The sequence below is a fragment of the Anastrepha ludens genome, chromosome 3 (genome assembly GCF_028408465.1).
Source record: "Anastrepha ludens isolate Willacy chromosome 3, idAnaLude1.1, whole genome shotgun sequence".
NCBI lineage: Eukaryota > Metazoa > Arthropoda > Insecta > Diptera > Tephritidae > Anastrepha > Anastrepha ludens.
In genome coordinates, this window is record NC_071499.1 from 47,437,077 (window position 1) to 47,452,055 (window position 14,979).

General features: G+C 38.1%; 1 protein-coding gene across 7 annotated transcripts in view; it reads left to right on the plus strand.

Moving 5' to 3' along the window:
* The window catches only part of LOC128857891 (mucin-5AC), a 141,986-nt gene that overhangs the window by 89,885 nt on the left and 37,122 nt on the right, over positions 1 to 14,979 (plus strand). For 6 of the 7 annotated variants that reach the window (XM_054093707.1, XM_054093709.1, XM_054093708.1 and 3 more), the window contains one exon: positions 1,846 to 1,926. The gene's annotated coding sequence lies outside the window, so the exon portion shown is untranslated. Of the gene's footprint in view, positions 1 to 1,845; positions 1,931 to 14,979 lie in introns of all 7 variants that reach the window. The other variant, XM_054093704.1, reaches the window with a different exon arrangement.

A 14,979-nucleotide genomic window follows, 5' to 3' on the forward strand; every position in this document is an offset into this window, starting at 1 on the left:
TTTCCCTCGAAAAACTGCTAAGATTAAAAAAAAAAAAATTCGAAAAATTGCAATAAATGCAATGAATTCTCACTTACTTGTTCTTTGCCTGTACTTAAAATCTTTTCTCGTCATCTTAGACAGAATGGACAACACTGCCTGAGTGCTTGGAAATTTCGACTAGCCCTAGTCATGTTCTATTCCACTTGGGTTGTCAACAAAGTATTCGCTGATTGTGGTACTATTAAATGAAAAAGAACTAGGAGTGAGTGACACTCACGAGACGCTGTATGATTTGAGGTTAATATCTAAGAGCGATAGCGCAGAGTAGTTAGCTAAAAGTTTATTAGTTCAAAGCATGTTATAAGATGTCTGAAGCTTAATCTTTCGAAAGCAGGAAAACTGAAAAGTACAATCTAAGATGATTCCAACTTAACCCTCTATCCAGCAGACTATAAACAATCGTCAACAAACTATGTAAAATTCATATGACGTTAATTTTAGTACGCTAAAAACGAATTTGGAGTCTATTTTACATTCACTCGCCAGGTAACAAAAAAGGTAGACCGTCTACACGGAAATTAAAGCAAACTAATATAATTTTAAATTCAATACAATAAGAGGAAGTTTTTATTGTTCATTTCATCGTATACCTGTAATGCTAGGTAACATTTAAAATTGAATGTGAATGATTATTTCACTGTGATGAAGAAGCATACCTGTTTTGAATTTTTGAAGAAATTTCTGCAATGCTTGGCCACTTTTTCACAAACGAAAAGATGAAATTTTTCAACTGTAATTTTTTCAACCACGGCCATTACTAAACTGACGATAAACATCAAAATGAAACAAATGAACACTATAAATGATTTAGAATGGTTCCGTCATAGCCGTTTCAAGTCAGCCATGCCGGCTCACACGAAAAAGAAAATTCCATATAAAACCAAGGAGGGTTTTATGATGACCGTCTGTAGACGGTCTTACTAGATAGCAGGTTAATATCACTCACATAAAGAAATTTTGTCAAAGTCAGGGAGGACAGGGAATCCATATGAGACTGAATGGGGACTACAAGATAGAGGCAGGCTGAACAGTTTATGCTCCCCTCCAGAAGATCATCGAATATGCTCCTAAATCTGGATAAAGAGGGCTTACGAGCTCTCACTGTATACTAAACGAGACACTTTTCTTTTCGTTATCATTTCAGCAAACTAAAATTAGTAGAAACAAGCGTATGATATTTTTGCCAACTGGATGATGAAAGTCCAGAGTCTATTCGCTGCGAATGTGACAAAGAATCGTTCAATTAGTTGGCGCGACTCCAACACCTTTTGTGGTATGGAACACAAAATTTGAGGAGGTACTCAGATTCATCAGAAGGCTTAAATTTTATTCGTTCAATTAACTGGCGCGACTCCAAATCATTTTGTGGTATGGAACACAAAATTTGAGGAGGTACTCAGATTCATCAGAAGGCTTAAATTTTAGGCTTGCGGCTAAGCACAATATACCACTTCAGAGACCGCAGTGTATTATGGCTATGGCCCAATAATAATAGACAGATAACTCAATAGACAGCTTTTCAAAAAAGGGCTTATGGTTCTGGTCATACGGATAACCTTCGGAAAGAATTCAATTAAGACCACTCATAACAGTTGAGCTAGAGCTATCTCGAACGCTTCGAATTATATCACTCGTTTCGTGCACTGCTTCTAGAGCTACCTCGAAATCTATCCATCCAAAAAAGTATCACAATTAGTCAATTCTTTCGCGATTACAAGTATTAGAAAATTAGTAGTAAAATCATGTATTAATTTACTTTTACTAGCACAGTTGTTTTCATCGTTTGTTTACTCTTTCTTGCAGATTAATGTCACCTCCACACAATCAACTTGGCTGTTGTCACAAGTGAATCGCTATTGTTTTTACATCCACACCTCGTTAGAAGTAAGTAAGTATTTGCATATGCATGCAAATTAACACCTAAGCAAGCATACGCACTAAATATAAGTCATTAGCGTGAAAACTGAAAAATTATGAGTTTCACGCCATCATGCAAATAGCGGCAAATAAAACAAATAGAAACCATTGTTTTTCTACCTCAGTTACTTCCTGTCCTTTCGTTAGCGTAATCGCACGTAATACATACAAGTATTTGCATATGGGCTAGTAAACAATGTTACCAACACCGCTGTATGAGCCTCATAAAAGCATTAGAAATTACTAATGGCGTGGCATATTGCTTAATTCCGTAAAAGAAATATGTAGTCGCAATACCAAACAATGAGCGGTCGTTTGGCTAGGGTTTGGTTTCTTTTTTGCATTGAAGCTGACGCGGCGTATGAGTAACTTGGGTGTTCCTCATTGTTAGCATTTTGCGTATTGCAAAATCGTTACTATTTTGTTTTTTTTTTTTGCAAGAGGTTCACAATGCGAATGCAAGAGAGTGCGTATAAAAAGCATGAATGCATAGGGTACACAATGCAAGGTGGTTGGGAATATGCAAAGTTTATTATTCAAATATGTAAGTATGTAGTGATTTACAGTACGACGATTCTTTTGCCGACTGGCAGACTCCAAGATTTCGGTTTGTGGCTTAGTATTCTGACAATCTTTTGTGTTTTCATTCTTATTTTTTGATGGAGGCGTTGCATGATTACTTCTCTGCTATTCTTTGTGTTCATTGTACTTGTGTGGGTACATATTTTTACGGCTATTGCGGACCCTCTTTAATGAAGCTGATAGTTTTTTCCGTTTCTTATTCTTCTCATTCATTCATTGTTTCTTTTTTTTTTGTTTTTACGCATTGCTGTAAAATAAAGTAAGGTCATTTGAGTTAAGTGTGATGGCGTAATTGCTTTCGGCACTTTTCGGTATTTTTCTTGCAAAGCAAACAATAGAATTTGTGTGGCATGGAAACATCTCTTATATGCATACATACATACATACATACATTACAGGTTATTACACTCCAATTTTGGTCGTGATGAGTGACGGGGGAGGAAAAAATTCGAGGAGATTAGTGATTTTATCCCCACACATTAGCATAATAATATGGAAATAAAAATGGTGCTTGTTGCTTACCATCACAATTCAAAAAAAAAAAATTAATATAAAAATAAAATTATAAAAAATTTAAAATTATTTATAAATTAAAATTATTTATAAAATTTAAAAATAATTATAAAAAAAATATAAAACAATTTTTTATAATTCTTGGTTATTACAAATTACACAAAATTATTATTTTTACAATATCATAATATACTACGGTTTAAGGGGTTATACGCAGTAATGACTTTCAAAAAAATCGATTTTTTTATTGCATTTTTGTAATGTACATATATTCAAAAGTATACGCGCGAAATTTGAAGTAGATCTAAGCAATACTTTCGGAGTTATACCTAAATATGTAGAGATGCCTCGGCACGTTTTAAGGTAGGTATTGAAACTTTAAACGTGTTTTTTTCAAAACGGCATTTTTCAAGTCGGTGTACACGATATCTCGAAAATGGCTTGTTTGATCGGTCAACCGTTTTAACTCAATCTTTAAAGATACATTTTCTAGTAATTAATCGTTCCTTTTGTAAATCTGATACTTATTTTCCATTTTATAATCAATTTACGGCCAAATTTTAACGGAAAAATCGAAATCATTTCTTTTAAAAGCTGCCATTTTGTGAAAATTCACTATTTTGATTAGCCGAACGATTTATTACTAGATAATCTAATATATTGTATTAACAAAATTTGTTTGGTTTTTTGATTTCAGATAATCCAATCCTGAGTTACGATGTACACCGTAAATCGTCTTTTTTTAAAGGAGGTTCCAGAAATCGCCTGCAGCGCGCTCTATAATCAACATTTTCATAAATAAAAAATTTTGTTACGTTCTTGAAGGATGCTTTTATAACCGCCAAAAATTTTCAAATTAAAATATTCTGAAGTTTCTTCAGGATAAATCCTTGACAACCCGTCTTTTATTTGCTTCATAACTGCGTATAACCCCTTAAAGCATGTCCAATTGGGCTGCGCCAATTTCTGAACAAGGATGTTAGGAGTATCTTGTACGAGGTGTGTTTGCGAATATTGTGTTTTTTCAAAAATTAGTTATTTATTCATTAATATCTATTTTGTCCCCTTCAAAGTAATCCCCATGAGATATTATGCATTTGTGCCAACGTTTTTGCCAATCTTCGAAGCACTTCAAAAAATCGTTTCCTTATATTGTTCGGCTCCTCCTTCAATGCCGTCTTTATCTCGTCAATCGTAGCGTAGCGTCGACCTGTCATGGGCCTCTTCAGTTTCGGGAACAAGAAAAAGTCACAGGGAGCCAGGCCAGGAGAATACGGTGGCTGTGGCATCATTAGTGTGTTGTTTTTGGCCAAAAAGTCGCGCACAAGCAACGATGTTTGAGCAGGTGCGTTATCGCGATGCAGAAGCCAATTTTTGTTCTTCCACAAATCCGGACGTTTCTGGCGGATTACTTTGCGCAAATTGCGCATAACTTGCAGGTAATATTCCTTATTTACCGTTTTACCCTGTGGCAAGAACTCATGATGCACAACGCCCCTGCAATCGAAGAAAACGGTAAGCAAAACTTTTACATTCGACCGACTGACTTGGCGCGCTTTTTTCGGTCTGGGTTCGTGCGTCAGCTTCCATTGAGATGATTGAGCTTTGGGTTCCACGTCATAACCATAAGCTCACAATTCGTCACCAGTTATGACCCTCTGGAGCAAATTTGGGTCGTCGCGGATAGTCCAACATCTCATTAGTAATGTTCATGCGATGCTGCGTGTGGTCGAAATTGAGCAGTTTTGGTACGAATTTTGCGGCGACCCGTCTCATGCCAAAATCATTGCCTAGGTCCTCAGTAACTTTTCTAACGGTGATTCGACGATTGGCCAATACCATTTTCTTCACTTCATCAATTTTCTCGTCTGTTTTTGAAGTGCTCGGGCGTCCGGCACGCTTTTCGTCCTTCATATCTTCTTGGCCTTCTGAGAACATTTTGTACCACCGATAAACGTTGCTTTGGTCCAAAGTAGGTTCTCCGTATGACACAGTCAACATTCAGAACTTAATTTCGTTTTCACACAAAACTTGATACAGGTTTTTGATCCATCTTTTTGAATACATAGGAAAAAATCGGCTCGTCTTCGAAACACGTCAAGCAAAGCCGCTGTCCACAATTAACTGAACATTCAAAATGGCCGAACTCATCGGCATGAGTGAGAGGTATAAGTACCAACATATCGCCACAAAAAAAGCGAAATTCGAATATACGTAACCAGCGAAAATTCAAAATTCGCGATACTTTTTGAACACACCTCATATAACGGTCATGCAGTGGTTTAAGTACATTTAAATTTTTGGTTGTGATTAAAATGTTTGCTTTCGGTTTCATCGAATTAAAAATTTTTAGTACTATTTATAAAAAAATCCCACGAAAGTTTATACGGCTAAAAAATGAAATTCTAACCTAAAAACTAAATAACATTGATTTAGATAACCAGAAAAATATTTAAAAAAAAACAATTTTTTATTTTGATATAATAAAACTGGACTGAAAAATTTAACTTTAGCCCCAGGTCCTACAAATTTGAAAATGTGAATAACTGAAAATAATTGCAATGCTCGCGAGTAGACAAAATTCTTGCAAGGTTCCTCGATAGCATGAACAGCGGAACACGCCTCTCCAACACAGTGTTGCAGTACACATGCGAGTCTGTACTAGCTGTTTACTATTCTCTGTTTTAATGTTGATACAGAGAATACCCTTGATTAAAAACTTCCCGGAATATATTCAGAAAATTCAAAAAAAAGTTTATTCCTCAAAAGTGATATCAACTGCAAGTCATTTATGCCAGCGTTTGATCCATCTGTCGAGCTGCCCAGCTATATTTTCGGTACAGCCCATCAGAGCCATTTTCGATTTTTCCATTATGTACTTCCTTTCCGCTGTTAAATTGCGTTCCCCGTAGTGGTTTTTTGAATCGATCAAGCAGAAAAAAATCGAAGGCAGCCACATCAGGTGAATTCGATGGCTATTGGATGGTATTCGTTTCGTTCTTGGTCCAAAATTCCCGGGTACTGATGGCACCGTACGATGGTGTGTTATTTTGGTCTGAAATCCAAGAGTTTTTCCCGAAAAATTCTTTCTTTTTTGAAGAATTGCTTCACCTAAACGTCTCATAACGCCCAAATAATAGCCCTTATTAAATGTCTGACCTTCTGGCAACAATTTTGGGAATACATTACCGTGTAATTGCAACGTTGTAAAGCATCGATCTCTTTTTCAACTGAAAACGACGTAGTTCTATGGTATTGATTAATTGATGATTAACTGATGTTTAGATTGCCGTACTCATAAACCCACGTCTCGTTTCCAGTAATGATGCGTTTAGAGAAAGCTGGGGCGGATACAGCCTTGAAAATCATGTCTTTGGCGATATCAACGCGGTCCCCTTTCTGCATGAAATTCAGGTAATATACTTTGGGACCAACTTTGCAATGCAAATCCAAATCATTAACTATAATGTCCTGAATGGATCCAGAAACAATGTTCAACTTCTTTGCTGGTTAATTTGCGATTATTATCTATTTTTGTTTCTATTTGTTTGGCGGACGCCGTAGCCGAATGGGTTTGTGCGTGACTACCATTCGGATAGTGACAAGGGAATCGATAAGGTTTTCCTTATCTTCCTTTGAGAGCTTTAAGTCCCCTGGACCTGACGGAATATATCCAGCAATGCTTAAAAAAGGAGGAGACAGGCTGATTGAGGCCCTGAAAAGGATCTTCACAGCCTCTCTTGCATTTGGTTATATACCATCCCAATGGCGACGCGTAAGAGTAGTATTTATTCCGAAACCAGGAAAAGATGACTATTCCCTAGCAAAAAGTTTCAGACCAATCAGTTTGACATCGTTCATGTTGAAAAGTCTGGAACGAGTGGTGGAGAAACATATTCGAGTGGGGGTATTGCCGAGAAGTCCACTTAGTAGAAATCAACACGCTTACCAGAGTGGAAAATCATGTGAATCAGCCTTACACGATCTTGTTAGCAAGATTGAAGCTGGGCTGGAAGCTGACGAATACACAATGGGCGTGTTCGTGGACATTGAGGGGGCTTTTGATAATGCCACTTTCGACTCGATATGTTCTTCTGCCGAACGACACGGAGTTAATCAAGCCATTATAAAATGGATATACTCCATGCTCTCTGAGAGGCTGTTAACCGCTGGTGGGAGCGATGACGAGCAAATCACAGTCAGGGCCAAGCACAGATGTCCCCATTGAGGTGGTCTTTCTCCGCTGCTGTGGTGCTTCGTCGTAGACTCCCTATTAGTGGAGATGCAGGAACTCGGCTTTCACGTCCAAACATATGCGGACGACGTCTGTGCGCTAACATCGGATAAATCCTTAAGGAGGCTTTGCACGAAAGTGCAGAGGATTCTTGACAAAATCGGTGATTGGTGCATGAGACAAGGTCTTTCCGTTAATCCGAACAAAACAACTATAGTCTTGCTTACGAGAAAACGGAAATTGGATGGACTCAGTCTTCCAACACTGAAAGGTGTGACACTTGGTCTTTCCAACGAAGTTAAATATCTAGGAGTAATCTTGGATAAGAAGCTGACTTGGGAGACACACGTTTCACTGAAGGTGAATCGTGCATTGAAGATTTTTCAGCAATGCCGTAGAGCCTTTGGCAAAACTTGGGGTCTGAAACCTGCTGTGGTCCTATGGATATACACGGCACTTATCAGACCAATCATCACTTACGCTTCTGTGGTCTGGTGGCGACGGAGCATGGTTAAGTCCACAATCCGGGAACTATACACGCTGCAAAGAAGTGTATGTTTATGCATCACGGGTGCCATGAGTACAACCTCTGGAGATGCCCTAAATGCTATGCTTGATTTGCTCCCCCTGGATCTTAAGATACAACAGGAAGCAATAAAAGCTATGTGTAGACTCCATAAATATGGTTTCTGGCACGAAGATGGAGCTTCGGGACACAGAGAAATCTTTAAGTTGCTGTCGGAGCAGTATCCACTGTTTTTGGCACCTAAAGATGACCTGATACCCACAGTTTCATTCGGAAGGAAATTTGATGTCAGATTTCCATTGCGTGAGCAATGGAGCAATCCAGGAGGCATGCAGGGAGGTTTGACGGATATTTTCTTTATCGATGGGTCCAAGACTGAAATAGGGTCTGGAGCCGGATGGTACTTAAACGATAGTAATAAGTATCACTACGCTATGGGGGGAATGGCAACTGTCTTCCAAACAGAAGTTTTTGCCATCCTAAAAGTAGCCGAATGGATAATCGAGAGGAGATGGAGCGGGAAACAGATTGGAGTCTTCAGTGGCAGTCAGGCTGCATTGAAGGCCCTGGAGAACTTGAAGCAAACCTCAAAGATTGTTCAAGAATGTAAGAAGAAGCTTAATTCTGTCGCAAAACAGAACAGGCTTGTACTTATATGGGTTCCAGGACACTCCGGTGTTCAAGGAAACGAAATTGCCGACGAATTGGCCAACCGTGGATCAGCGGTGCCTCCACAGGGGCCAGAGCCAATAATCGGAATCAGTCCCGCAGGAATCAAGAACTGGATCAACGATTATGTAGGCAATCTACATAAAGAGCGATGGTCCGGTCTAGAACGCTGCAGAACTGCAAAGTGTTTTGTGACGAGTCCGAACAGAAAACTGTCAAACTTTCTACTAAAACTTAGAAGGAAAGACATTCGGTTGATGGTCGGCATCATTACAGGACACAACCCATGGGGTCAGCATATGGCCACCATTGGAATCATCGAGGACCCGGTATGCCTGTCGTGCTTGGAGGAGGCGGATAGCACTGAGCACTTTCTCTGTGAGTGTCCTGCCTTTGCTAGAGCGCGACTACGAGTATTGGGTTCCGATGTCATGAGAATGAGTATTATTCGTTCTCTAAAACTGGAGGATATTTACAAATTTGTCAAAGAATCTGGAAAATTCTCACAGGACTAACTATCTCTATCTCTGTCGACGTCCTGCCACTACGTTCATCATCCTTGGAGGACTCACGATCACTTGTTTTCCAACATTTCTAAAGTTTTCGTGCCGTTGAATACATTTTTAATGCAAAATTTAATACAAACTCATTGTTGCAAATTCAAATCCATTTTTAAAACTGTAAAAAATCGAAGACACCTAGAAGACTCCTAAATGCGTAAAGAATGTGAAACACAGATGTAGCAACCTAACAAAAACCGAACAGAACTGAAATCAATCAACTTAGGGCGTCACTTGGCTGTTGCTCCATGTATATTGCTGGTAAGACTATAAGTTTGGCTGCATTCCGGTGTGATTATCCTCATAATTTTTCCCACAGGCATTTGATTGGAAGCTCTACTTTTTAATTTTTACCAAATTTGTTCCTCATTCCCAACATTTGTTGGATTTAAAAAGATTCAAAAATTATTGTACCGCAAGAATTCCGATTGTCGCTCATATGATCACCGCTCCATACTACATATAGCCACAAAAAATAACAAAAAATAGCCTATTGGTGTGATCTTACACGACCTTCGAGATCAAAATAAAGATCAAAATTAACAGGGTCATCACTTGAAAGTATGCGTTCATAGAATGTTTTCTGCACTAAATTGATTATCTCACACACTGTACGACGTGTCATGTCACTTTGATGATACCAAAGCACTTCTACTTCTAATAATATAATGGATCTGAACCGCTCTTCACTGTCAGTAGAGTAGGGGCCAATGAGAAACCCTAAAATATGCAGACATTTGACAAATCTATAAACAGGATATCCATCAGTAAATTATCATAATTGTCAATAGCTGAAATCGCCGGGTTTAAAGTGAATCACTAAATAAGAGTTCTGCATTCTCATCCTTTGGAAAAATCTTAAATAGAAATCTTTAAAAAAAGCTATTTTTGAGAATTATTTTTGAGTATGTAATGAAAGATACAGATATAGATATTATCAGATATAATAAATAAAGTCTTAAATTGTGTAAAAAAAAATTTTTTATTCATTTTATTGCATTTTAATGTACAAAATGGTGGCCACGCGTAAACACCTTAAAATCGAAGTGCAAAACATACCAAGCAGATTTCGGGAACGGCTAGTCTGAAACAAAAAAATCAAAGTGGGTTAGATTCAGTATAACAAGTACTAGTTAACCCACCTATAAAAATCAATATTTACCGAAAAATATCAAAATGACGGACAAAAATTGAAAAAAATGCACTTTTTTTTCGCTGTTTTTTTAAATAAACAATTAGTAACAATGCAAAATTTTAATATTTTATAGGTGGACTACCTCGTTTAGTATGTGTAGATTATGTGGTTTAAATTTCAAAAGAATCGGTTGAACAGTTTTTGTAAACTCCTTGGTACCGTTTTTAAAACGTTGTTTTGAGAAAAACGCGTTTAAAGTTTTTTTTAATATAAAATTGAAAAAAAATCTTACCTCGACTCAATCAGCAATGCCTGCGCCGTAGGGAACACCTTCTGCACTCTCCATTTCATCATATACTTTCGAAAATTAAAAAAAAAAAAAAAAAATTGATTTTTTGAAAGTGCTAACTAGACGGTCCCCTTAATCTAAAAAAAAGCTAATATTCCTTCTTGGCACTTAAGTGAAGTCGGCATTTATGTTTCATATCCTGTCAAAAATGTAGTTCAAAATGGCTTCGTACGTCAATCATATTTGACGCTTGTGAACTGAACAGCTGCAGTATAGAAATAGACAAGCAGTGGAGCGCGTAAAGGTCAGGAGAGGTCTTTACTTAAAATCATTTTTTTGAAATTGGTACAAAAGTTCTTCAAAAACAAAAGTGATTGGATGGTTAATTTTGCGCCACCTTGTACATTTAATATCCGCTTTTTAAGCCAATCATCAATTACTCAGTTTCCAAATGTTCAATTAAATATTTACTAATTCAGTTCATTGAATTAATTAATGTAATTATTCCACAGCTAAAGTAAGTAACTGTTCACACGATTTGCATGCAATCACCCGGATAAGCCCCATTTAAGAGAACGGCAAAGCTTTCATGAATTGCAGAATGAAAAAATTAGACAACAGTTAATTTAATTATATATTTGTAGATATGTATGTATCTCTCTCACTGTCGTGATATTATGCACTTTTGTTTATACGCTTATGTACGAAGAATTTAATTAAAGTCCCCCCCGCTTTGCTAGATAAATACAACCTACGAAAACAATCAATATAAAGCAGACAACCTGACTTCTGTGACTGACTGCCGTTGAATAGCGCAATATCAGTGTATTAATAAACTGCACAATCAACACCTTACACTCTTAAAACTACCAATCGGCACAGCATTACGAGTGATATTAAAATGAAAAGTTTCCCAACGCTCAATTTTTTTTCGCTTCTGTTTTGTTGCTCTTTTTTTGCAGCTGAAAAAATAATTAAACTGTCTGACATTTTCTACTGCCGCCAAACTGTCGACGGAAGAACAGTAAAGGTAATTACGAAAAGAGACAACTACGTAACGTATTTCAAGCAGACATACATACACATACATACATACATATGGGCACACATGCTGGGTGCAAATGGATATACGATGGTTATCTAAGTTGGGTGAATGGCTAGGACAAGTGACTGGTCAGCAGTTTAAATGTAATCGCAAAGTAAATCTAATACAGTGTACAACTAAGCTTTGAGAAGTGAGCGTGGAAAATAGACTTCATAAATTTCAATTTGAAAAAATTGTAATAGTTCGATGTATGTATATTCTCTTTTTTTGTCGGGACAACTAGCAAGTGCAGCACTCAGACATTCATTAAGTCCATTGTACTACACTTGGATTCCCTTTTAATTTTCTTCAAATCCACGCAATCTCCGAAGAAATCTGAGTAGATCTTGTGGTACCAAGGAGCCATGGTGGTCACTTCTTAGCACATCAATGCCAAAGGCCTCAAACTTGATCGAGCGAAGGCGGGGCAGACCCACAGGAAGTTGTTGTTGTTGTAGCAGTATAAACATCCCTCATACTTACATACGGGGAATGCTGCTGGAGTGGCAATCCTTGGCCGGATATAAATCCGAGTCGTTTCGGTAACAGAGAGCCGACTGCCGTGGAAACGAAGTCGTCCGTCCTCTCAACCTCCTCTTCACAAGCTGGGCAGAGTACACTGCCTGAGATGTCCACCCTTTCTATGTGCTGCGCCCAAAGAAAGTGGCCCGTCATTAGTCCAACCAGCTCGCCATCCTCCACTGACGAAATTTTCGCCGGGCAGACAGCTGTGTTGGACTTGTTGTCGAGGCGGCGGTTAGACCGCGGCTCAGCAGAACCCTCGCTGGCCACATTGACTGGCGCCGATATCACGCTCGTACCTTGTGAGGTCGTGGCGAGGATAGAAGCACCAGCCTCAGGGCAGAGATGTGTGCTACTTTCAGCCACCGTCTTCCTCCGCTAACGTCGAGAGCAAGACAATTTGGGAGCGCCAGTGCCCACCGAGGACCTGTTGGCTTCTATTGGTGTGACTTACGCCGATCGAGGCCTTTTGGAGGACACAGACGCAGAAGAGCCAACAGAGCCGCATGAGGATTTCTCCCGCATGAGCCTTGCCCGCCGCTTTCTCCTTTCACTTCTTGCCACGCTCTTCGATTTCCCGGCTTCTTTGGGTGGTCGTGCCGCCACCGAAGCAGCCTCACAACTCAGGCCCTCCGAAACCGGGAAACGTTTTTCCGTCTCTGAAGAAGAGGACATTGCGATATCAATCCCCGTCTTCTCCAGGATGCGCTCTCGCTTATAGAGCTGAGAGACTTGGGTAATGATTGGGGCCTCCAGAATCCATGCCCCTGCCGCCGAAGTGGGTGGATTGCCACTTGTGTGGTTCCACCTGAAGTAATTAATCCATCGTTTTCAATTACCTTTTCGGTTTTTGTTCGAGACTCCTCCCTAGCCAGTTTGGTTCGCGGATGGCACCCTGATTCTATGCCAACTTTGAGTCATCACACGAGTGTTGGAACCTAACCCAGCTGGGAAGGCCACTATTATGATGCTAGCTATCCACCACCTGGGACGCGCCCGATGGGAGATCAGGCAACACCACGATTTATATTACCAGTGGACACAAATTATTATTTTTTTCAAGCCTTGTTGCTGCCAAGCCAAAGGTCACTCAAAAAACTCCGATTAGAAACTTTTGCTAACTCTGCTTTACAAATAATCTATGATTCCAGTTCAGTATACAGGGCCAACTTTGTCTTACAAAAATATGCGACACATAAAAGTATGTAGTTATAAAATACAACAAAGCAGATGAGAGGCTCACTCAAAATCAGTGTATACAAGATGGCGCAAAATTAATCATCCTGTCGGTTAAGTTAGGTTGCAATGGTTACCCAGAGCGAGGATACACTGGAGAAGGTTTCTAATTTTTGTAAATGCCGTCGTACGTCAATAATACTTTACACTTGTGAACTAGACAGCTGCAGTAAATAAACAGACAAACAATGGAGCGCGTAAAGGTCACAATAAAGGGTTCCATCAGTTAAAATAATTTTTGTTTTTATTTAGTAAAAAGTTATTTAAAAACAAAACTCCATGATTAAATTTGCGCCTGCTTGTACTACTTTTTCACTACTTAATAACAAAAAACCAGCTTGGGTCCTCGTCGAATTCGCTTGTCACTCAATGTGTTAAGGCTCAATTTATTGGTATCAATAAATAGAAACCATTTCACTTGCATCAAAGATCGTGTAATTGGCACCTATACCCTTTGCTTGAGTATATGGCCTAGCTTCTTTTCCGATTTGTGGTGTGCGTCTCGATTTTTTCTCCTAAATGGAAGATCTTCAGTTTTATGCCGCCTCCAAGCGCCAGTTACTTTTTTATGAGAAGTTTCTTCATGCCAGAAATACACTCGGAAACCTCAAGCTGGAACATAAAATTAAATTTTTGCATTTCGTTGACCTCTGCACAAAAAAAAAACGGGAGAAATAGTATCAAAAAGTATACTCTAGCAAAATAGGGTAATATCAAAAACCGAACCTTCTAATCTTACGGGAGCAGTAAACTTTCAAACTTGATTTCCCAATATTTTCATTTTTGCGCTGTGATGTTAAGTCGACGATACGCGTAAAAATTTTAGCCCGAAATGAACCAATAGATTTTTCTGAATCATGTCAACCAGGTCGTAAAACATTGTTTAGTGAAAAGCTCCAAATGCAGGTTCAGAGTTATGTTGTTTTGCATTTTTCGATTTGTGCTCCATCAAAAATAATTGAACAAAACAATTTTTATTTTCACCAACAGTTCGAAAAATGTTTACTATAAGATTTTGCACCTTTTAAAAACCAATTTTTATAAATTTTTTTTGGTACTAACTCTTTATCGCCAATGCAAAAATCAGTATTTTTATTCGTTTGCGAAGAACTGTTTTGTCTGTTGGAGATTTTTTTTATTTATAACTTAAATTTTTTCAATATTTGAGTATTAGGCTTAAGAAATGAGTAAAAAAAATTCCAAACCTTTTTTTTTGCAATGCATATAAATTGAACATTTCGATATATTTGAAAAAAAAAAAATTGTTATTCAACTTTGTAAATATCGGAAAAAATGTTTACTTTTAACTTTTAATTTAAATTTTAGCTTCAATGTTGAAATATAGCCAAAAATTGTTGTTGGATATTAAATAAACAAATAAACATAAATAAATAAAAGAAAAAAAGATGGCAAATTTAATTACCTTTAACAATTAGCTTTCATTTCATACATTACCTATTCACAACGCTTAACGTATTCTCCCGTTTTCAGCCATTTTTATCATCTACCTGGGTTTTTAAACCAATAACCGTTATTTAGCGATATCCTGAAAACTACATAAAAAAAAAAATTGAGTGGATTTTCTAGCTCAGCTAACTTTTTTTCATAGGAATTGGATGGTCCGGATCTTGGGTCGTTTTGGCTGTAAACTAGTGTAACCGAATCAAATT